Genomic DNA, 23617 nt, shown 5'->3' with positions numbered 1-23617 from the left:
GGGACTACAGACTTGTGCCACCACATCCAGCGAGTCTTATGGAATTTTAACCATTCTAGCAGCGGGTAGTAAAGCATGTGTGTTCAGTCAGGTCTGATAAGCTACATGTTACAGACAGTAAAGTTCACCCTTTCAGATTTCTAGACTCTTGAGTTTTGACAACCTAACCATTACCACAGCCAAAATGTAGAACTCATTGCACATCACCCTCGGCATTCCTTCATTCCCTTTTGTGGCCCCTTGGAAGCCACTGATGTGTTTTCTGCTCCAGTAGTTTTGTCTTTTCTGGAATATCATATAAATGGCGACATAGAGGACAAGGGGCTTTGGGGATGGAATTCTTCCCCTTGTCTTGATGCACTTGAAATTCTCCCTTTTGTCTAGGTATCTGGGAAGTCCCTTCTTTTTTTTTTTAATTGCAATTACTATTCCACTGTGGAACCCCAAAAGAGAAGACAGGCAAGGAGGGGGGTCTCATAACCCTGCTGATGAATACACATGTGGAACTTTCATGTATGGCTGAGTTCCACAGCAGTGTTCTCCTACTTCACCAAGCATCTGTGAGGCCTGGGGAAGATTGTAACTCCCACGGTCATTTGATTAGTGCTGAGGGTGGTTTTCCACATTGGCACACATAGACCTCTTCTGAATGCATGAATCTAAAGGCAGACATACCATCAACAGGTAGTCGATGGTATGATTTTCCCATTCAAAATCCCATGACCCAATTCGAGCCTCGAGGAAGCACGACCAAAGTCAGCCTCCATATTTATTTTTCCCCAGTTGTTAAGGTCCCTGTTCCTTTTCCTTTCTGCTTCCTCTCAGCTGCTTGGCTTCCTCCTGTCGCTGGGCTGCCTCACAGCTTTCCTGAGCTTCCTCTTTCTCCGTGTCCTGTCCCTGGCAGGCAGCTGCTTCCTGGAGAGGTGGGGGGGGGAAGCAGGTGGGGGGGGAAGGCAGGTTTCCTCCCTTTGTGCTGCTCCTCATCACTGCTGTCTCCCCTCTGGGGATTGCCAGTATCATCCAGGTGACCAGTGTCCCTAAAGTAGCACTTCCGTTCTCAGGAAGGGACTGGTGGAGTTTCTGCTAAGGTGTGAGTCATATGTTCCCATCCAGTCATACAAGGCCTAGGACTGTTTAAGGTAATTACTATTTGATGACTTTGGAGTGTGTGTGTGTGTGTGTGTGTGTGTGTGTGTGTGTGTGGTGGTAGTTGTTGCTGGGGTCTTTCACATTCCACTCAAATGTTCTATTACTGCTCTACATTTGCAGGCTGTGAGTTATTTATTTTTTTATTTTTGCAGTTAGTTACTTTCAGTTTTCAGCTAATTTGAATGCACCAGGCTAGATTAATTAAGAAAAATCTGTATTTTCATTTTCTTCCTTCCTTGCTTGCTTTTTCACTTTTTATTTTTTACATAAGGTCTTAGGTGTTTGCCCAGAACCTCTTACCTAAGGCCTCTCCTGGTTAGCTAGGACCACAGATAGCATGCACCTGTGGACCAAGAGAGGGGCTCCCTAACATTTCCTCCATGCAGATCTCAATCTGTCTCTGGAATAGCAAGAATTCCAGGTATGCATGGCTTCTCATTGCTACTGAACCAGGTCCCCAGGAGAGTCTTGTCCTCTAAAGTCTGGGAAGCAGGACTGTAGGTCACTTTTGAAAAACCTGATTTGTGGATTCTGTAGCCTGCAGTAAAGTGGTCTTCCTGAGCCTCAGTTTTCTTATTAATAGCATTTCCTTCTCTGGGTTATGGACAAGGGCACAGACGCTAAGGTACACACCAGAAGTATACATAGTGCTTGGCCCCAGCTAAGGACTTGAAACTGCCAGCCTTTTCCTTTCTCTCTCTCTCCCCTCCCCACCCCCCCCTCAGTCCTGGGGCTTGAACCCAGGGACTGAGCACTGTCCCTGAGCTGCTTTTGCTTAAGGCTGGTACTCTACCATTTGAGTCATAGTACCACTCCTGGCCTTTTCTTGTTTATGTGGGTGGTACTGAGGAATCAAACCCAGGGCTTCACGTATGCTGGGCAAGCACTCCACCACTAAGCCACCCTCCCAGCTCCCTGCCAGCCCTTTTCTTTATCGACCTCCTGTGTTCTGCCTTAGTGTCTCTGAGAACATATTCCTGATGGTTTCCTGACAGTGACTCTTACATGCTGGCTTCACTCCCCATCCGAGAAAATCCTGGGTTTTTAAAATGTTCTTGAGCTCTGATGATAAAGAAGAACTTTTGTCTGTGCCTGGTAGGATTCTGGCTGTACCCCAGAGGGCCGGCGCCTGGTTTCCATGGTCAGTGCTTAGCCGCAGTTCTCAGGGCCATGGCCAGGCCACCCGGATTCCTGAATTAGGCCAGTGCTGCACACAGAGGCCTTGGGTTGCCCTGAGCTTAGCTTCCCAGGCCAGGCCATTCCCTTCCCCCTCCCCTGCTCTTGTGTTGAAATACGTTCCGAGTTAATAGTTAGAAATGCATAGCTCTTGATACACCCAGAAAATGACTGGCCAATTTGCCAAGCTGCCAACAATCCTCTATAGCTTCTTCGTCACAGTGTACCCCACAAAGTGTGAGGGGAAAAGCTGATAAATCAAGCCCAAGATTTGCCCATGGTACACACCACTGTGGCTTGACCACGGAGCTCAGGACTTGAGAGGCCAGGGCGCCAATCCTACCTCCCTTGCGCAAGACCTCGGATCAGCAAGGAACTCCTCAGAGCCTCCCTTTCCTTCCCTTAAAGTAGGACTGAGAATAACCCTCGTGCCTAGGCTTGTAAAAGGAATAAATGAGAAAAACCACACATAGGCAGGACTGGCCAGATCATTTGAAAGACCAGGTTTAAAGTGAAAATGCAGAGTCCCTTGCTTAAAGTCGGTAAGCATTTCTAGCCAGGTATGGTAGTGCACGCCTATAATCCCAGTGTTCAGAAGGCCGAGGCCATCATGAAGTCAAGACTGGTGTAGGTGGCAGAGCAAGACCTTATCCTAATACTGGGTGACTTAAAACTGAACGGTTGATTTTTTTTTCCCATGATGCTGTGGCTGGGCTGGGTGTTCCTCTGCTGGTCTTCCCTGTCTTCACTTGTGGCCAAGTTCAGCTCTGATGGGCCTCACCAGTTCTCACAACTGATGGCAGAAGGACGGAGGCCAAAGTCAGAACTTTCCAGCCTCAGTACGGCCCAGACTCTGGAACCTGCAGAGCAGCACTGCTATTACCTTTTGTGGGTCAAGGCAGGTGGTGGGACTCACCTTGATCCCAAAGGATCCCATCAGGATCTTCTGGAAGGTCTGTTCATGTACAGGCTGCAGGACCCACCCAGAGTATGTGGGCCAGCCGGTATGGAGGGGCCTGAGACACTGCATGTCAAACAAGCTCTCAGATGATACCTGTCCATGGAGAGCCCCGGCAGAGGAGTGGCATGGTACACTTAGAACTGAGGCTGGCAGTCTTACTGGTACATCTGAACTTCCTGTGTAGCTCTGACGCTGTCCATGAAACCACAGGGATGTTTTATTTATCTGCATAAGGGACTCCAGTTAATAGCCAGAGAACTACTACTTCCGATTCTGACTGCTGGGATTCAAGTTCAGGACCACAGGAAGTTTGTCTGGGAAAGCATATCTCCTGACAGCAGGGCCGGGAGTTTGGCCTAGTGGCAGAGTGCTTGCCTAGCATGCACAAAGACCCAGGTTCGATTCCTCGGTACCACATACATAGAAAAAAGCCGGAAGTGATGGTAAGACTCAAGTGGTAGAGCTCTAGCCTTGAGAAAGTCCAAGGACAGTGCTCAGGCCCTGAGCTCAAGCCCAGGACTGGCAAAAAAAAAAAAAAAAAAAAAGGACAGCAATTGTGCCTATGCCATTGATAGGCAATTAATATGTATAAAACTCCCAGAGGGCCAGGAGTTTGGCCTAGTGATAGAGTGCTTGCCTAGCATGCATGAAGACCCAGGTTCAATTCCTTGGTACCACATACACCAAAAAAACTGGAAGTAGTACTGTAGTTCAAATGGTAGAGCTCTAGCTCAAGTACAATGCTGAGGTCCTGAGTTCATGACCTAGGACTAGCAAAAAACAAAAACTCCCAGAGTAGCCCTAGCACGAGTAGAAATCAGTGTAAACACCACCTCTGAATACTACTGGGAAGACAGGGGTCAAGGCACTGTGCATTGCTGGGTGCTAGTGGCTCCCTCTGTTAACCTAGCTACTCAGTAAGCTGAGATGTCAGGATCTTGGTTTAGAGCCTGCCTGTCCAAGCAGACAAATCTGATACTCTTGTCTCTAATACCAACAAAAAGCCAGACATGGAGGTATGGTTCAAGTGGATGAACACTAGCATTGAGTGAGGAAAAAAAATCTAAGGAACAGTGCCCAGGTCCTGAGTTCAATCCCTAGTACTGGCACAACAAACAAACAACTTTCAAAAACAAACAAAAAACACCCACAAAACCTTATTTTAATATTAATAGCATACTTTTTTATAATTTACTGTTTGCAAATCAGTGGAAAGTTCATGGAATACCTTACATGCCTTTACAATGTCCTCCTTCCCTGATTCTTTGGGCAAAAAGGGGCCCAGAGGAGATGGTGAACTTTATGTGAACTGCCATCACTAAGCTGTTGGGGGAAATTCCACTCTGTTCTTCCTCGGAACAAGTACGTACTGTGACCTGACTTTATTATTAAAGGGATGTGCGTGCCCAATGGGTGTGGCTTCCTGGGAGAAGCCTTTTCAGCCCAGGACTGCATAAGACTTCCCCACCGAGAACAGCTGTGAGTCACCAAGCCAGGCCGTGCCTTCCTGATCAGCCACTGACAGCCCAGCATTCCCACTTGCCTAGGAGGGTCAGGATCTGCAGTCAGCCACATGGCATTCCTGCCCAAACAGAAACAGAGGCCCTACAGATGTTAGAGGGGGTCTGGCAATGTTTCTTGCCGGAGAACCTGACACCCACAGACCTCACTAGGGTCCCCTGGGGCTCTGGCAGAACATGCCAAAGAAAGCTTCCTTCCATCTCATGTATGTGGATGAGAACCTCCAGGGCTAGGGCCCGGGGCTGTGTTTTTAACATGTGCCCTAAGTGGTATCAGTGCCATTGGGTGGGGTTAGGACAAGGTTGCACTAATAATATTTACACAATATACATAGAAGGAGGGGGAAGAGAGAAGAGGGTAGGGCTGTAGCTTTACTGTTCACTCAAGGGTAAGTGTAGGGCTTTGCAAATTATAATTGATGGGTAAAGCAACATTCAGTCCCTTCCTGTTTTTTGTTTTGTCATGAGCTCAGGGACTGGGCACTGTCTCTGAGCTGATTTGCTCAAGGCTAGTACTCTACTACTTGAACCACAGCACCACTTCCAGCTTTTTCTTTTTGTGTGGTTCTGAGGAATGGAACCCAGGTCTCCATGCCTGGTAGGCACACATTCTACCACTAAACCACATTCTAAAGCCCTCTCTGGTCTTTTAATGAGGCCTTATTAGAACACTGTCATGCCCATTTTGAACATTGTCTATATTTCCTTTTGTGACATAATGGCAAAGTTGGTCTGACGGAGACTGTATGGTCCAAAAGACTGAAATATGTCCTATCTGATCCTTTTCAAAACAAAACATTTACTGGCCTTAGATAAGAAACAAGCTCAGACCTGGGCAAATAGAATTGGAACTATAACCTTCAATAGTTATACGCTCATTATAAATACATCAGTCAGTCAATAGAACCAACTCCAAAAATTCAGGTTCCCAACTTGATTCTGTCAAATAATACAATGATTATAGAGATTTAGTGGGAAAATTAATTAAACCTTGCTGAAAAGACGAAGGCAGTATGGCAAAAGAAGAGAGAAGGACTAAGTACAAATCCCAGAGGCGCACACAGCTGGGTGAACAGGATGAAGTAGTCCTTCAGTGACTGGGGAGCAGGTGGAATGGACCCCTGGGGTTGGGTGAACTAGCAGATCAGCTCAGCTAAAGCAGTGCTTAGTAGACTGGGAGACAGCTCCTCAGGAGAGAATGACCCTGACCCAGAGAGATGGGGAATGTGGAGAGGTCAGAAGGAGACAGTCCAACACAAGTGTAATAGGAACCCTAGAAGGACAAACAACTGTTCCAGGGACCATAAGAGAGAATATTCCAAAGTTGAAGACGTGCAGATCCTGAACTAGCTAAATATAGACAAAGCCACACACACACACACACACACACACACAAATTTAAAGTGCTTCATAGTGAAACTATGGGATATGCCAAAAGCAGAGAAAATATCTTAAAGTTATCTTACAGGAAAGCTCACCCACACAGGAGAAACAAGAGGCTGATTACAGACTTGTGAACAACAGAATATGCTAGAAGACAGCCAAAGAGTAATATCTCCTAGTCCTGAGGGCGAATCACACAGAACCTAGAATTATACACCCACAAAACCATCATTTGGAGAAGGAGCTATAAATAAAAGGCATTTTTCAGACATGTCTCTCACTAGAAGATCTACTAAGTGATATACTGGAATCAGAGGGAAACCAGATCCATCAGAAAGGAGGGAGGGGGTACAAGACCCTTTGTTGAAAGAGGAAGTCAGTGGACCCCAACAGGTACATATCAGATGGGGAGAAAGATGAGAAAAACCAAACACCAGACAACAATAATATGAAAATTGAGACCCAAGATTAGAGTTGAAGCATTCTAAGGTCTCTGCCTTGTTTGAAAGGCTGGACCAGATTCCTTCTTCAGTTTAATTTTTTTGGAACATTAAAGAAAGTAGAATGTATATTAGCAAATCAGAAGGAGGCAACTGGAATACAGGAAATCCAATGCACTAGAGCTCAAGAGAGGAAAATAGAAATTGAATTATAATAAACTCTCCTCTGATTTTCAGATGGGATTTCAAGATGAAACTGCTTCTCTGTTAGAGGTATTGGTAACACATACTGATCCCCCAAATAGTTGCAAGTAAAGCACTTTGATAAAAAGATGTTGGTCTTATGTATTTATTTCTATATTTTTTGCCAGTCCTGGGGCTTGAACTCAGGACCTAGGTACTGTCCCTGAATTTTTTTTTGCCTAAGGCTACCACTCTACCACTAACACCACATTCCCAGTATTAGCTGTCAATCTTTAAGGGAAGAAGGTCAGGAAAAGAGAAATCAATAGAGAGAGCTATTCTAACTAAAATACAATATATGTGGAAGCCCCTTAGCAATTACTACACCCTTCGAAAATGAATGACAGGAAAATAAAACAAGCTCAGATGAGGATAGTGGGTACCAGCAGAAGTGGGGAGGGCTGAGGAAGAGGAAGACAGATTGAACGGAGACTGCACAGTTATTTGCAAATATGTGTACATAGAACAATGATACCTGTCAACATTGTTTAAAGAAGGGGGAAGAGAGGGAAAGCAAGAAAAGGGGTGAGTTAAACATGGTGGCCTAACACTAGTAGTAGCAAAAAAAAAAAAAAGAAAACAAACTTTTAGGCAAACAAATAAAAACATTCATTGTCAGGGTTTTTATGATAAAGATCTACTGATAGTTCCTGTTCAGTTGAACGAACACCCTAACCATCCACCTGACTGAATTTACTGCCCAGCCTGGGCTCACACCCACTTCTGCTGGGGAACAAACCTCCCTGAATCCCCCAAACAACTCTTAAAAGGCATAGTGTCTGTCTGTGGGTGAATTTTGGGCTCAATGGCCAGGATCCAGGTGCTATCTATAGGTTTGTAAAATGAGTTCCTTGAGACCATAAGAAACACTGGTAACCACCAGAATGAGAAGCCGCTTTGGTCTTATTTTGCATTTGCTAAAGAAAAAGATCTTTAGAAAGGCTCCCTTACAGAGAGAAACATCAATGAGTTGTGAGTGCAGATTTGTTGTGTTTTTTGTTTTTGTTTTTTTTTTTTTTGTCGTTGTTGGTGGTCAATGATCATAGGGCTTGAATTCGGGGGCTGGGTGCTGTGAACCATTTTGCTTAAGGCTAGAGTTCTCCCACGTTGAGCCACAGCTCTACTTCCAGTTTTCTGATGGTTAATTAGAGACAAGAGCCTTGTCTGGCTTTGAATCATGATTCTTAGATCTCAGCCTCCAAGTAGCCAGGATTATAAGTGAGAGGCACCCGTGTCCAGCAAGTGCAGAATATTTTATTAAGTGATTGAAAGAGATTTTGCAAGCATGTATTTCCCATATGTTGAAACAGGGCATAGCAGAGATGTCATAAGAGAGAAAGAAAAGAAAGGAAGGATGGATGGATGGAAGGAAAGCAGGCTATGGACTTCTCTGCCCAGGCTGGCTTTGAACTGTCATCTTCAGAATAGTGATGATTTCATTGGCTGACTTCCACCCAGGAATTTAAAAAGTAAAAAGACTGAGCTGGATGCCCAAGGCTCACACCTGTAATCCTAGCTACTCAGGAGACTGAGATATGAGGGTTGCAGTTCAAAGCCAGCCTAGGGAGAAAACTTCTTGAGACTCTTACCTCCAATAAACTACTCAAAAAAAACAGAAGTGGCACTGTTGTTCAAGTGGTAGAGCACTCACTTTGAGCAAAAGAAGCTCAGGGCCAGGAGTTTGGCCTAGTGGTTAAAGTGCTTGCCTAGCGTGCATGAAGACCCGGGTTCGATTCCTTGGTACACAGAAAAAAGCTGAAGTGGTGCCGAGGCTCAAGTGGTAGAGCTGTAGCCTTGAGAAAGTCCAAGGACAGTGCTCAGGCCCTGAGCTCAAGCCCAGGACTGGCAAAAAAAAAAAAAAAAAAGAAGCAGCTCACCAATAGTCCAGAGTTCAAGCCCCAAGACCCACACAATAATAAATAAATAAAAGGCAGTAAAGCTCAGGCAAGAGAATCTTTTTGTTTTGCAGTGGACTTGTTTACATGTTAAACATTACACTGCATGCTATGGTATTTGCTGATTGGCACAATCACAGCCATTTAAATGAATTCTCTAATCATGGTGACAATGACTGAGATTAGCTGAGCTCCAGGGAGTGCCCCCAAAGCCTTCAGTTCAGGCCCCAGCTTTTTCTGTGAGGGAGAAGCTAACAAGGCTGGGTATCCTCTCCCCAGCTCTTCTGTGTGAGGGAAGAGGTCAGGCAACAGCCAAGGGCTCTGGCCAATCAGAGGAAAGTCACAAGGAGGTGACACAGGTGTGTTGGCTGTTCCTTAGGTAAGCGAGAGTCAGGCAACTACAGGTGTTATAACCACTAGGTGTTATAACACAATGTGTCCAGAACTGTTCATGGCACCCAAAAAGTGCATGAAAGTGTTCATAATAATAGACAGTTCCCATGGTCACTAACAGATGGATTGATGAACACACTGTGGGGGTCACTTTGCAATGGATGGAACATTCCAGAAGGTAGTGTGAAAACCTTTATAACATTGTGTGTGTGCGTGTGTGTGTGTATGTGTGTGTGTGTGTGGCACCAATCTACAATGTTTCAAGTTACCACCCTTACGTCATGTTCACACAACCTCGCTTAAGCTCAAATATAATGTGAGCTTTGTCAGTGTAGATAATTCATTGAGAATTAAAATGATTCATTTTAATGAACAATGATTCACTGAGAATCAAAAGAGCATCCAGTGGAGGCTGGAGTTATAGTTCAGTAAGAGTGCTTGCTAAACACAAGGAGCCCTGGGCTTGCTCCTCAGCACTGCAGAATGCAAACTAAGTAAGTAACGCTAGAGTACCTACCTAGCAAGTTTGAGGCCCCAAGTTCAAATCTCAGTACTGTCGAATGAATGAATGATATATGATCTGACGGATGTGTAAAGGTTTTTCCATGTATATGAGTATGCTACAGTATAGAACTTGGTTTTAAAAAGAATGAAGAGGGGTGCTAACGCTTTTCTGGGGATCTTTGCAGGTACGTTGTGATCCTGAGATTCAAGAGCTACGTCAGTGGCAGAAGAAACTCCGTGAAGACAAGTATATTCGCCAGCGGGTGCAGATGTTCTGGGCCAAACAGGAGCAGAAAGGTCAGTTGCATTGTTCCCAATCTTTAGTTTGTGAAAAGCCCCATCCCTCATCAGAGAGGTTCACGAAGGTAGCAGGTTTTGTCAGGCCGTTTGTCTGCCCAGAAGTCAGTGTGAGTGTGGGAAAGGTTGTTCTAGAACAGGACTGTTCTAGAACGATGGTTGGCATAACACACTTTGCTTAGCCATGTCCCTCTCCCAGGAACAACTCGATGTCACCTTGTGTCTGTAGGTTGCTGATTTTATTTTTTTGTCGGGGTAATGTATAGGGGGGTTACAGTTACATTGTCAGGTAGTAGGTGCATTACTTCTCACACATTGATACCTCTTCTCATGTTTTTGTCCCCCTTTCCCTCCCTCCCATCCAGGTTGTTTTTCTTTTTAAACTACACAACCCCACCCAAGTTGTTTTCCTTTTTAAACTACACAACTAACCCATCATTTTGAAAACACAGTGTCTAGCAGCATGATAGGTAGTTATTCTAAGTAGTTGTGTGTCTGAATTTAAATAGTGTTTAGTGCTTGTCTTTTCCTTTGTGTTGGTTAATTTCATGTATCAATTTGACTGAGTCTCAGGATGCCCAGAGAGCTGGTAAATGCTCTTTTTGGGTACACCTGGGAAGCTGTTTCCAAAACTTGAATCTTAGCGGGGGTGCTGAATAAAGTGGGTGCCCCACCCAGGTCCATTATCCACTCTGCTGAGGGCAGGAACACAGGACAGTGGTTGCCTATCTGAGCTGGACTTTGCCAGGGCAGCAGCTCCTATGTCTCAGCTTCCAAACCTGGGCGGGACATGTAGGGAGCCCGTGAGGGACTTCCTGCCTCCATTGTGAGCCAGTGCCATATGGCAATAAATCTCTTCTACCTGATATACTCCTTCCTTCAGCCTCTTTAATATAAATTATAAACAGGTAATCTCTCGTTAATTATTTCTCTGGAGAGCCCTAATTACCCTCTCCCTCCTTTGAGAAATTTAACACACACACACACACACACACATACACACCCCAAAGAATAACAAAGTAAGCACTCTGCCCATGCCAGGCATATATGTCTTGCTATCATTCTTTTTTTATTTTGTGCAGGTACTGGGATCTGAACTCAGGACCTCTTGCTCTTGTTGTCTTTTTCTAGTCCAGGTTGGCACTCTACCACTTGAGCAACAGCTTCACTTCCAGCTTTTTGCTGGTTAATTGGAGCTAAGAGTCTCATGGACTCCACCAGACTTCTGGGTCTTCAGCTCCAGCTGACAAGCCAGGTCTTGCAAATTCTTGTTTGTGTATTTACCTGTTCATAGTTGATCTAGAGTATCTTATTCAAGTGGAACCTCCATGGGGAGCTTCAGTCTTGTCTAGCTCACCCCCTCCCACCCCCCGCTTGAGGGGATGAATGTATGATTGGGTGAGGAGGCCGTTGGATAGGTGGATGGATGGATGGCGGGTGGGTGAATGGATGGATGGATGGTAGGTGAGTGGATGGATGGATGGATGATGGATGAATGGGTGGGTGTAGGACAGATGGACAGATGATGAATAGTTGATAGGTGAATGATGGATGGATGATGGGTGGGGTATATGATGGATGGAGAGATGATAGGTGATGGATGGAGGAAAGAAGATGGGTAGGTAGAGGAAGGATGGATGGTGGATGGGTGGGTGAGTGGATGAGTTAGGAGGTTTAAACAACCACTATGCAGAAAGTGCCTGCTACATGACAGGAACAGTCATTGGTGGTCTTTGTGCCCTGTCAAGAAGCAGCGTGAGGGCTGGGAGTTTGGCCTAGTGGTCGAGTGCTTGCTTAGCGTGCACGAAGACCCGGGATGGATTCCTTGATACCACATACATAGAAAAGCCAGAAGTGGTGCTGTTGCTCAAGTGGTAGAGTGCTAGCCTTGAGAAAACCCAAGGACAATGTCCAGGCCCTGAGTTCAACCCAGGACTGGAAAAAAAAAAAAAAAAAGCAGCAGCAGCAGCGTGAGCAGTCACTGCTGCCTGGCTGGTTCAGTCCTGGTCCCCTCATGCACACCTGCCACTTCCTTTCACTTGAGAATTGGAAGACACTCAGCACTGTAATCAGTGGAAAGGTCAAAGGAAGTGCAACAGGCCAGCAGTGGTCACTCCTCTGTGTTCTTGGCATTGATGTGCTGCAGGTTGATGGGATGCATTTGACTGGCTTTGGAGCAGGAAGAGGGGAAGGGACTGGATGTAGTTATCAGCTTGCGGGGGGGGGGGGGGGGGGGGAGGCGGGCAGAGAGGAAGCAGTCCCATTCCAGCCAGGGGCCAATCTCACCACCTTCCAGGGGCTCCAGGAGCAGGACTTTCTTCACAACGTGTGGTCTTCAGTAGTTGCAGGTTGGTGGGAGCCTGGGAAGTGGCTCAGGGACACAAAAGAAAAAGAAAAAGAAACAGTACAAAGGCTGAGGTCAGGGGTGGGGTGCAGCTCAGTGGTAGCGCCCTTGTTGCCTAGTTTGTGTACACACGCATGCATGCACAAACACACACATTAGCACGCATGCGTGGGCAATGACCAGGTGTTTGAACTATAGTGTCTGTGCCCGTGACCTTGACCTAGCCAACCTCCTGAAGCCTCAGTGTCCCGAGATGTTAAAGGATTCCAGGAGCTGGTCTTCTCATGAGTCACCATGCAGAAGACACTCTGTGCTTTCATTGTCACAACGGTGTTATTACGCTGTGTGTTTCAACAATCTTGTGTTGGTTTCCTCTGAGAGACTCAGAGCAAGCAGAGTTATGTGGCGGGGTTCATCTTGTTATCCCAGTCCCCCATTTCCTGCTTTCCACAATCCGGCCCAGAGCAGGTGGTCTGTATGAACAGATTAAGGGGATAAAGCTCTGGGATTCATTCTGCAGAAGAATGAAAGGGACCAGGAAGGTCAAGGTCACACAGCAGTGGCAAGTTGGGGCTGGGCCCCCCACCTCTGCCCTTTCTCTGTGCCATGTTGTGACACAGATTGAGGAGAGATGCAGGGACAAGCCACTCTGTCTTGTTCTTTTGTGGTGTTGGGGGGTGAAACCCAGAGCCTCATACTTGCTAATCCAGGGCTATACCACTAAGCTATGTCCCGACCCCACAGACCTCTCCTGGATTCTCCCACAGATCCAGCCTTTGCAGGAATTTCCGTGAATGTGAACTGCTTATTGTCTGGGTGTGGAGGTTTCTTCTACTTATATCAGCAGTGGCTGAGACCAGGAGGTAGGGGTGACCTATGCTAACTGAGTGACAGAGGAGTGTGGGCATCCTTAAAGTTCCATTGAGCTGAGCAAGGCACTGATGACTCACATCTGTAATCCTAGCTACTAAGGAGGCTGAGATCTGAGGATCATGGTTTGAAGCCAGCCTGGGCAGAAAAGTCGATAGTTAACCAGCAAAATACTGGAAGTGGAGCTATAGCTCAAGAGGTAGAATGCCAGCCTTGAGCAGAAAAAGCTGAGGGACTGAGTTCAAGTCCTAGTATAGATAGCTCAAGTGGTGCAGCTCTAGTCTTGAGAATGCCCAAGGACAGTGCCCAGACCCTGAGTTTACACCCCAGGACCCGCAAAAAAAAAAAAAAAAGAAAAGAAAAGAAAACAAAAACTCACATTTATCTACATACAAATCCAACAGGCAAACATCATTTTAAGCTGTTACTGTTTTACTATTATTATACTCTGGTATTTGTATTAGAAAAAGTCTGTTTTTTTGTTTTTGGGGGTTTGTTTTTTGAGCAATGATAGTGCAGACAGGTGGTCTTAGGAAGAGGAATGTCAGCTGTCAGGGCAGAATTCTGGTCATATAAAACCAATCTCAGGTTACACTGAGGCAGGCTCCATCCCAAACAGTATTTTCTTGTAGGACAGAATGGTATGAAGTTATTCTCCAGACTCTAGCCATCAGGACAGATGCACAGATTATTTTTAAGTGTGTGTGTTAAAATTTTCAGCCAGTGCCATTAAAAAGAAGATGTCTGTCATGTTGGGGAACTTGTAAACAATTCTGTCTCAGCTAGGCGCTGCTGGCTCACAGCCTGCAATCCTAGCTACCGAAGAGGCAGAGATTTTACAATTGAGGTTGGAAGCCAGTTTGGTTAGGAAAGTCCAGGAGACTCTTATGTACAATCAACTACGAAACAAACTCAAAGTAGAGCTGTGGCACAAATAGTAGAGCACTAGTCTTGAGTGAAAAAGCCTTAGGGATAGTGCCAAGACCCTGAGTTCAAGCTCCAGGATCAGCAAACACACACACACACACACACACACACACACACACACACACACACACACACACACACACACACATTCTATCTCAACAGTGTATTTTTTTTAGCTTCAGTTGGTAATTGCTAGAGATTTATTTTTGGTTGTGAAATACTTAACACAAAAATAATATATCTGGGTGTGGTGGCTCAAGCCTGTAATCCTAGCTACTTGGGAGGTAGAGATGAGGAGAACACAGTCTGAAGCCAGCCAACCCCCCCCCCCCACAAACACACACAAAAGTTTGAGACTCTGTTCCTCCCTTCCTCAGTAGTGTACTTTGTAACTGAATATCAGTATCTGAACACAATGGTGTTTGTACCCATCTTGATGGGTCCAGAGCCAAAATAAGCATTGCCAAGAAAGGAGTGTGGGGAAGGATTTGTCACCTGCAGCAGGTGACACTGGACTCTTTCAAAGCAGCATTGCTGGAACAGGGAACACGGAGGGCTTATTGGGGAGCCCATGCCATCAAGCTCAGTGGAAGGTCACAAAAAAGAAGGAAAGACGTTGAGTAGTTACCCAGCATGCTTAGCTCAAGGTCATGAGAGTCCCCTTAGAAAAGTTAACAGTTCAGGAACAGTTCAGGGTGTGTACAGCTGAGTCATAGAGATGGTGGACAGGATCGATTCTGGGCGTGCTGGCCCTCTTCAGAAGTTTAAGCTGAAATAATAAAACAAAGGATGCTTTGAAGGTATGTTAACATAGGACTTTGCCCCCAGTGGTGCCTGCCTCCGATCTCACAGGCCCAAGGAGAAATGCACCATGGAGATTATTCCAGTAACACAGCTGCAGACCACATACACCACCCTGACGACCAGGCAAATGCTCATAATGTGTGTATTTTTATACATTTACAAATAATCTCCCTCACCCCCCACCCCAAAACTGAGGTTGAACTCAGAGCCTTGAGCTTGAGCCACACTTTTAGCCCTTTTTGCTTTATGCTATTTTTTTTTTTCCCCAGAGAAGGTCTCACTTTTGTCTAAGGACCTGCCTCTTACAGGTGTGAGCTGCCACATCCAGCCAGGCCTTGTACAAAGATTCTCTAAGTGACTTTAGCAGTTGCTATTTTGAAGGAAAGGCGGAGACAGGGAGTGTGTAATCGGTCAAAAGAAATTTAATTGTTTATTCCCTACTTAAGTGATTTGTAACAGTTACAGAAACCTGCACGACAGAGTATTTGAGACAAATATCATTATTGAGTTTAAAATTAGGATTGGGGGGAAAAATGAAGGCACTGAATGCTGTTAGTAAAATGCTGTAAGGCCCTACAGTTGCTAGAGATTTATTTTTGATTTAAAAATACTTAACACAAATAAAAATAATATAGCTGGGTGTGGCAGCTCAAGCCTATAATCCTAGCTACTTGCAAGGTAGAGATTAGGGATCACAGTTTGAAGCCACCCCAGGTCTCCCCTCGCAAAAAAAAAAAAAGTTTCAACTAATGACCAAGTGAGATGGTACTTTCCTGCTTTCCCCAGTGATTTGGGAAGGAATAAATAGGTAGGCATGGCGGAAGTGGTAGAATACTTGCCTGGCAAGCACAGGGCCCTGAGTTCAATCCATATATATATATATATATATATATATATATATATATATACATATACACACATATATAGACACATATATGTATATGCATATATAATTTTAAGGAGTACAAAGCAGTGCTCTAATTGATATAAATATGTTTTGCTTAATGATCAGCACAACCAAATTAATGACCTCATCAGTCATCACCCGTAATTACCATTACCATTTGAGAAGGGGAGGGGGTGAGGACATTTATGATCTTCCCTCTTATCCAACTTCTCGTAAACAAGACAGTTTTGCTGACTATATAGTCACCCCACCACTCCCTCGATTAGATCCCCAGAACGGATTTGTCTCATTCCTAAAAGTTCAACCCCGTTTAACAAACACAGAAGTTTTTTTAAGAGACAGGACAAGGAAGAAATGCAGTGCTATCTAAGTCACCACGATGTCTCTAAGCAAAAAAAAAAAAAAAAAGACAAACCAGTTATTCAGGAAACATTGGGCCTTTCTCTGATCTGTTGTGCAGTGGTGTCAAAACTGTTCCTATAATAAACAGAAATAGGGCTCCGAGTTTCCTAGAAGCCAGAGCAGTAAAGAAAAGAGGATTGTTGAGAGTGCATTGTGTCCTCAAGATGAAACAGGTTTCCTGGAAGCATATGCCTTCCTGGAGTTGAGATTCTTGGTTCACCCTCACAAAGAGGAGAGAGAGTGGTCCCCGTGGCCGGTGGCAGCTGGGCTTCCCCCATCTGCTTGCTTCTAGGGGAGAAGACGAAACCCAGCAGCAAGAGTTGTTCACCAGGCATCCGTTTCCCTGCTTTAAGTTTAGAGTCTATGACAGATCTTGATGCTTAGGATTTCTCTAGGGTTTGAAGGATATTCTCTGGCTAGGGATGTAGCTCAGGGAAAGGGTGTATGCCTAGAATGCACAAGGCCCCTGGGTTTGACCCCCAGCAGACACACACACACACACACACACACACACACACACACACACACACACACACGTGCTTAAACTAAGCTAAGTTCCTGGCCCAGGCCATGGCACTTGTGGTGACTGGGGTATTGCTCAGATGGGTCCTGGCACAAGTCTGAGCACCAGTTTTCCCTGTGGGCCTCACCCCTGTGCCTTGAGAAATGCTGTCATCTCCACTGGGCAGAGGAGCAGAGCAGAGCTGGGGGAGGGCACCTGACCTGCCCTGCTTACTGAGAGATCAGAGATTTCAACCCAAGCCTGCCTGATGCCAAAAAGGCTGCTTAGGACCAGTCACCAGCTCAGGTGTCCACTGTGGCACCCTGGCCCAGCAGACCATCCCGTCTGGGACCACAGGGAAGGCAGCAACGCCATCTTTGCTATGTGGGAGTGGGGTTTGGGGTAGAGGAAGCTGAATCTCCAACTCATCCCTCCTCCTCCCCCACGCCCTGTCTCCTTCCTGTACTGTGACTTGAACTCATGCCTTGCACATGGGCATTCTACTACTTGAGCTATACTCCCAAAACTTTTCCTTCTACTTTTTTTCTTTCCCACATAAGATCTTATACTGACTTTGCCCAAGCTGGCCTCCAACTTTGATCCTCCTACCTCTGCTTCCTGATTATAGATGTGGGCCTGCAATTATAGTCAGGTGCCATTGTGCCCAGCCCTCCCAAACCATTTTTGTAGACATATTGTTGTTCTTACAGAAGTAAGTGCCTGGGCACCATCCTTGAGCTTTCTCAAGGCTAGCTCTCTACTCCTGGAGCCACGGCACCACTTTCAGCTTTTTCTGTGCATATGGTAACCAAGGAATTGAACCCAGGGCTTCATACATGCTAGGCAAGCACTCTACCACTAGGCCACACTCCTGTCCTCCACACAAGTATTTCTATAGGACGAATTCTTAGCTACAGAATGCTGGATTCAAGGACATGCATATATTTGATGTAGATGTGGCCACCAATTTATGATTGGAAGATGCATCAATTTGTACATGCCACGGGAGTTTTGATGGGTGATATAAACTTTGTGCTTCATTCTCTCTCTCCTGGTAAAGTAAGAATTCGTATGCTTCAGACATGATTCTAAATGGTGTCATTGTTTACATAGTACCCTGGCCCCTTAAAAAGAAAGACCTAAGCCAGGTGTAGTAGCTCACGCCTGTAATCTTAACTACTCAGGAGACAGAGGTCTGAGAATCACGGTTGTGGTTCAAAGACAAATTCTCAGAAACTCTTGTCTCCAGTGAGCCAGCAAAAAGACAGAAGCAAGGGTGTGGCTCACATGGTAGAGGACCCACCTTGAATGAATAAACCAAGCAAGAGCGAAAGGCCCTGAGTTCAAGCCCTCATCTCAGTGTCTGTGCCCTATGATTGGCTATTGTTTCTTGGTGTCCCAGGGTGTGTGTGTGTGTGTGTGTGTGTGTGTGTGTGTGTGTGTGTGTGTGTGTGTGTGTTGTGTCTCAGGACCCCCATCACTGCTCCTAGCTGTACATTCTAGCCACAAGCTTCTTTTAACTAGACAACAAAAACACCCCTGCCTCAAAGGCAACTAAACCACAAACTTATTTGAGTTTCATTAAAATCAAGATTAACTGTCGTAAAGTCTGTCTTTAGGCAGTGTCACAAAAGTGTGGGTCTCTTCCTCCTCCTCCTCCTCCTCCCTTCTCCTCCTCCTCCTCCTCCTCCTCCTCCCTCCTCCTCCTTCTCCTCCTTCCTCCTTCTCCTCCTCCTCCTCCTTCGAATTGAACACAGGGTCCCACACTTGCTGCACCCACCCCATTTTTGCTTTCATTTGTTTTCTGAAAAAGGCCTTGCGTTTTTGCCTAGGGCTTACCATCGACCTTCTGTCTCTGTCTTTCCCTCCCTTGTAGCTGGGATTACAGACATGGACCACCATGCTGGGCTTGTTCTTTGGAAAATACATCTGGGTCCTGCTTTTACATCTGTGAGATCACCTTGCATAGTAATTACTTTCCTGGGTTCCTCGTGTAATTCCATATGAAAACATCTCCTCCTGTGTAATCAGCTTCCTCTTCTTTTTTAAATAAGTGGAACCACAAACCATGGAATCAGTGCCCCAGGTACTGGGCATTTACCTAGTTGTTCTCAATTTCCCAAAATCTTAGAAGATAAGCAAATCAATTGACATATGTCCTGGGACCCTTATGACGATCCATTTTAGAACCCTAGCTCTGGTTCTTTTCAGACCTTAAAAGTTCTCCCGTTGCCAGGTGCTCGTGGCTCACACCTGTAATCCTGGCTACTCAGGAGGCTGAGACCTGAGACTCCCATCTCTTAACGTCTGAAAGTTTTTCTCAGTCCCTTGAGTCTCCTCACAGCACTGTCCTCACTGCGACTGGTGTCAGCCTGAGCAGATAACCACCCCAGCATCCCAGAGGACCAATCACAATCACTGCTCCATTATTTATCCACTGGTCATACTTGCAAAGGATATGCTTAAAAACCATGTAGGGTATCCGTTTCACCAGTTTGAAAGGCAGCATTTAATATCCGGACCTTCTGCTAGAGCGAAGGGGTGAGGACTCTATCCCCTGAGCCCTGGCAGCCAAGCTGCTGCTGCTGATTACGAAGGCTTGGCCTTGAGTGGGGTGGGGGGTGGTGGTGGCAGTGATGAAGTCAACCAGACCCATTAGAGGGGTCACCTCTGTGCTGAGGAGGGCAGCCCTGGCCTCCCTGTCACTTAATACATGTGTCAGGGGCTCAGTAAACACCATAGAAATGTTGGGCAGCAGAGTCTGGAGGATTACAATTTGAGGCCAACCTGGGCAAAGAGAACAAGACCTCACGTGAAAAAGGACTAAGGGCATTGCTGAAATGAAGCGGGTGAATATTTGCCTGGCAAGCAAACAAAACAACCACCCCCCCCCCCCCCCCTCCAAACTGTGGAAGGGTTTTCATAATTTACCTGAAATCCTGCAGAATGAATAACAGATGTGTAAACAAAATTCTTTTTTTCTTTTTTGGCAGTCCTAGGGTTTGAACCAAAGGCTTCAAGTAGGTGCCCTAACCAGTTGAACCACGCCCAGAGATCTCTTTGCTTTAGGTTATTTTTTTGAGGATAGGATATGGTACTTTTTGTCTGGGGCCAGCCTCAGGCCTCAATCCTGTTTCTGCTTCCCACCAACTGGGATTAAAGTCTGGAAGCAGCACCCCAGCATGGCTGATTGACGGAGCTGAGGTCTGGCTTCCATCCTTGCTGCTCCTGATCTCCGCTTCCGGAGTAGGCAGGATTATAGGCATGACTCACCATGCCTGGCCTTGCTGGACTGATATAGAGACTGCAGACTTGAGCCCATGGCTCAGTCCCCTGGGGGGGTCTCAGGCCCTAGCACTCTATGGTGTCCAGTCCACGTGGAAAGGAATGTTCTAGGAGTATGTTCTCCCTGTGGCCTGGGGGCATCCTAAGTACTTAAGAGCGTCTGTTGCACTGCTTCGAGGGAAAGGCCATGTCCTAAGAATAAAGACAGCTCTTAACTCCCATCAGACGCAGCACAAACTACTTCTGGTCCATTTCTTGAAGCCCTTACAATCAGGGGCCATTCCCTAACCTGGGCCCCCGGGGGCATTTGACTTGGTACAGAGCTCCCCCAAACTCCGCATGCCAGGAGGGCTAATCGGGCCATGGGGCCATGGCAGCACCTCCCCCCCATCCCTGCTCTTGGAGGCAGCCTGATTGTGTACAGGGCCCCAGAGCCTGGATTTTGGCCCAGGTGACACTTTCTGGGCCCCTGTGGCCCCTGCTGCTGGGGCTGCTGCCCGATCCCTGGCATCTCCAGCCCTGGCTGGGAGGCTGTTTTCTGAGCTGGGGAGGGAGTTTTCAGGCCCAGGGGAGGATGGATGCCCAGGACCCGCAGCCAGCCTCATCTGTATGCAGGGCCCTGCGGGCACATCGCCTTTCAGGCAAGCCCAAGGGCTGGCGCATCTCTCTGGGATTTTCCACTCTCCCAGCTCTTCTGGAACTGGCTGGGCACCGGCCTGCCACGGGGGGGGGGGACAAGGACAGCTCAGGGGCACTGAGGCATCTGTTGGTTGGGGTTCAGAGCCAAACACGATGACATCTCTGAGCCAACGTAGAAACAGAACTTTTAGACATGTGTGTGAGTTCTTCGTCCTCCCAGTCCTAGGCTTCAAGATCCTCCCCACCCTGCCACCTCAGCGTCCTACACAACTGGGCCTACCAGTGGGTACTGCTGTGCCTGGCCATTCTGTATTTGTTGTTATGTTTGTTTGCCAGTACTGGGAATTGGACTCAGGGCCTGGGCACTGTCTCTTACCTTTTACATACAAGGCTGGCACTCTGCTACTTGAGCCCCAGCCCCACTTCTGGCTTTCTGCTGGTTAATTGTAGATAAGAATCTCGGAGATTTTTCTCAGCCTCCTGAGTAACTAGGCTCATAGATGTGGGCCACTGGTAGCCAGCTTATTGGTTGGCTTTGTTTTAATTTCAAGAAACAGGCTGGCATTTTTCCTTTTCATCTTTTGGGGAGGGTGAAATAGATACACATGAATGACGATAAAACACATCAAGCGATTGTGCTCGAAGCAGCTACCACCCAAGGAAGAGAACATATTGTCCATGCCTCTGCTAGTTTGTTTGAGACACCATGTGGCTACATAGCTCATCCGGGCTGGCCTTGACCTCACTGCAGCCAAACTTGTGATCCTTCTACTTCTAAGCCTGCTGAATACTGGGATTGCAGGCATGTGCCACGAGACCCAGTTGTGATGCCACTTACCCAAATTCTTCTGGTGGTAATCTTTCTCTTCTTTCCTTTATCTTTACACACACACCCACACACCCACACACCCCTAACATTTAGATCTTCTGGAACTAGAACCCCCCCTCAGTCTATATATTATTTCTCCATCCACCCTGTGTCTCCCTGAGCTAATCTGAGTCAGGGCTTGTTCAGACCCACAGCCTTGTGACTTGCTCAGATGAGCCACAGTGTGTTTATCCAGTGGGCTGTTGATGGACATTTTGGATGTTCCGGGGTTTCTGCTGCTGTGAGCATCCTCATTCTTCCCCCCGGGTACTGGTGTGCAGGCCTCTGCGGTCCTGTGTGCTGTAGGGACCACAGGCCTGGAGTCCCTTGCTTTGCTCTGTTTCATTGCTTGTCCCTGCAGAGGCTGATGTCTTTGTGTAGGGCAGGGTCTGGGCCTGGGGATGGTTCTAGTGCCAGGCCACATTGTCACTGTGTGTGTGTGTGTGTGTGTGTGTGTGTGTGTGTGTGTGCTGCTACTGGGATTCTGGAATGCTGTCCCTTGGCTTTCGAGCTCAAGGTTAATACTCTACCACTTGAGCCACAGCTCCACTTTTTTCCTGGTTTATTGGCAATAAGAGTCTCACAGACTTACCTTCCCAGGCTGGCTTTGTACCTCAATTCTTAGATTTCACTCTCCTGAGTGCTGGAATCACAGGCGTGGGAACATGAAACCTGGCTGCCACTTTTCTTTCCAGCTTTTCGGTGCTGGATGGTAGGTCTCAGCTTCTGCCTGGACAGAGCACCGATAGCTCAGGGCCTCTCCAGCTCCTGCCCCTTGCCCTGCCCACACACTGGTGCAGGGAGCCAGCAGGAAGTGCGGCCCTCTGAGGGTCTCCCAGTCACATTTCCTTACAGGGAAAACCAACCACGGTCTCTTAATCCTGGTGGCACTTTGGGCACTGACAGCTTTGATGCTGTCAGTGGGGACCCTTGTCAATTGCCAGGTGTATAGCCAGCCTCAAACTTTTGTCTGGCATTCTTCAGAGCCTCCGGTGGCCTTGTTAAAATGCAGGCTGCTAGAGCCTCTTCTCCAGTTTGGTTCTGTGCCTCTGGAGCAGAGTCTTGAGTTTGATTAAACATTTCCCAGTGCATTAAGAATGGCCTTAGCTGGGTACCAGTGGTTCACCCCTGTAATCCTAGCTGCTCAGGAGGCTGAGACTGGAGGATCCTGGTTTGAAGCCAGCCTGGGCAGGAAATTCTGAGAGACTGTTATCTCCAATAAACTACTCAGAAAAAGCCGGAAGTGGAGCTGTGACTCAAGTGGTAGAATGCTAACCTGAGCACAAAGAAGCTCAGTGACAGCACTCGGGTCTTAAGTTCAAGGCTCAGGCCTGGCAAAAACAAAACAAAAAAGAAAAAAGAAAAAAAAGAATGGCTGGAATTGTGCAGGAACCGACTTTGCTCCTCCCCAGCGGAGATGTTTATTGGGGTGTCCAGCCTTCCCTAGCCTCCAATGTGGAGACCCAGCCTGACTTTTCTCTTTTCATCTCTTTGCAGTGAAATGTAAAATGGAGGACGATGAGGTACCCGCAGCCACAATTTCATCTCCTTAACTATACCCCTTCTTTCCCTCCCTGGCCACGGCACCAGTTACCCTAGGCCAGGAATATGTCCCATGTCCCATTTGGGGTTAACAGAAAGACATGCTCAGTGCAACCCAGACAGGATCTGTGGCAGACATGCTTCAGATGCAAGTAGTGAGGGAGAAGACCTTGCCTGCTGCACCATCTGCAAGTGTTTCTCTCCGTCCTGGTAGTTTCTTACTGCTTCCGAGTATCTCCTGCTAATCAGGTCACCATGGAATCTCGTCCACACTGGAGAAGAGGCGCTTTGTCAGCGTTTCCCTGCCTTCAGAGAGACCCACCCTTGAAGTCTCAGATCTGTCTTTTGTTCGTGTGTTATGATGCCGGGCAGTTGCCTGACCACGGAGCTACATTCCCAGCCCAACGTAAGGCTTACTGAAATCCAGACAAGGATCATGAGGGATTTCCCTTGTCTAGGCCCTCAAGTATTCAAGTCTCGCTTTTATTACAGGTTAATTAACTTGTTGTATTCATTCATTCCACAATTTGCTCTTAGAACCAAGACTCTCCCATTCAGAAAAATCC

Source organism: Megascapheus bottae, chromosome 25 (genome assembly GCF_031878675.1).
Source record: "Megascapheus bottae isolate mThoBot1 chromosome 25, mThoBot2.hap1, whole genome shotgun sequence".
Classification (NCBI taxonomy): Eukaryota; Metazoa; Chordata; class Mammalia; order Rodentia; family Geomyidae; genus Megascapheus; species Megascapheus bottae.
Note: the sequence above shows the minus strand (reverse complement) of the source record.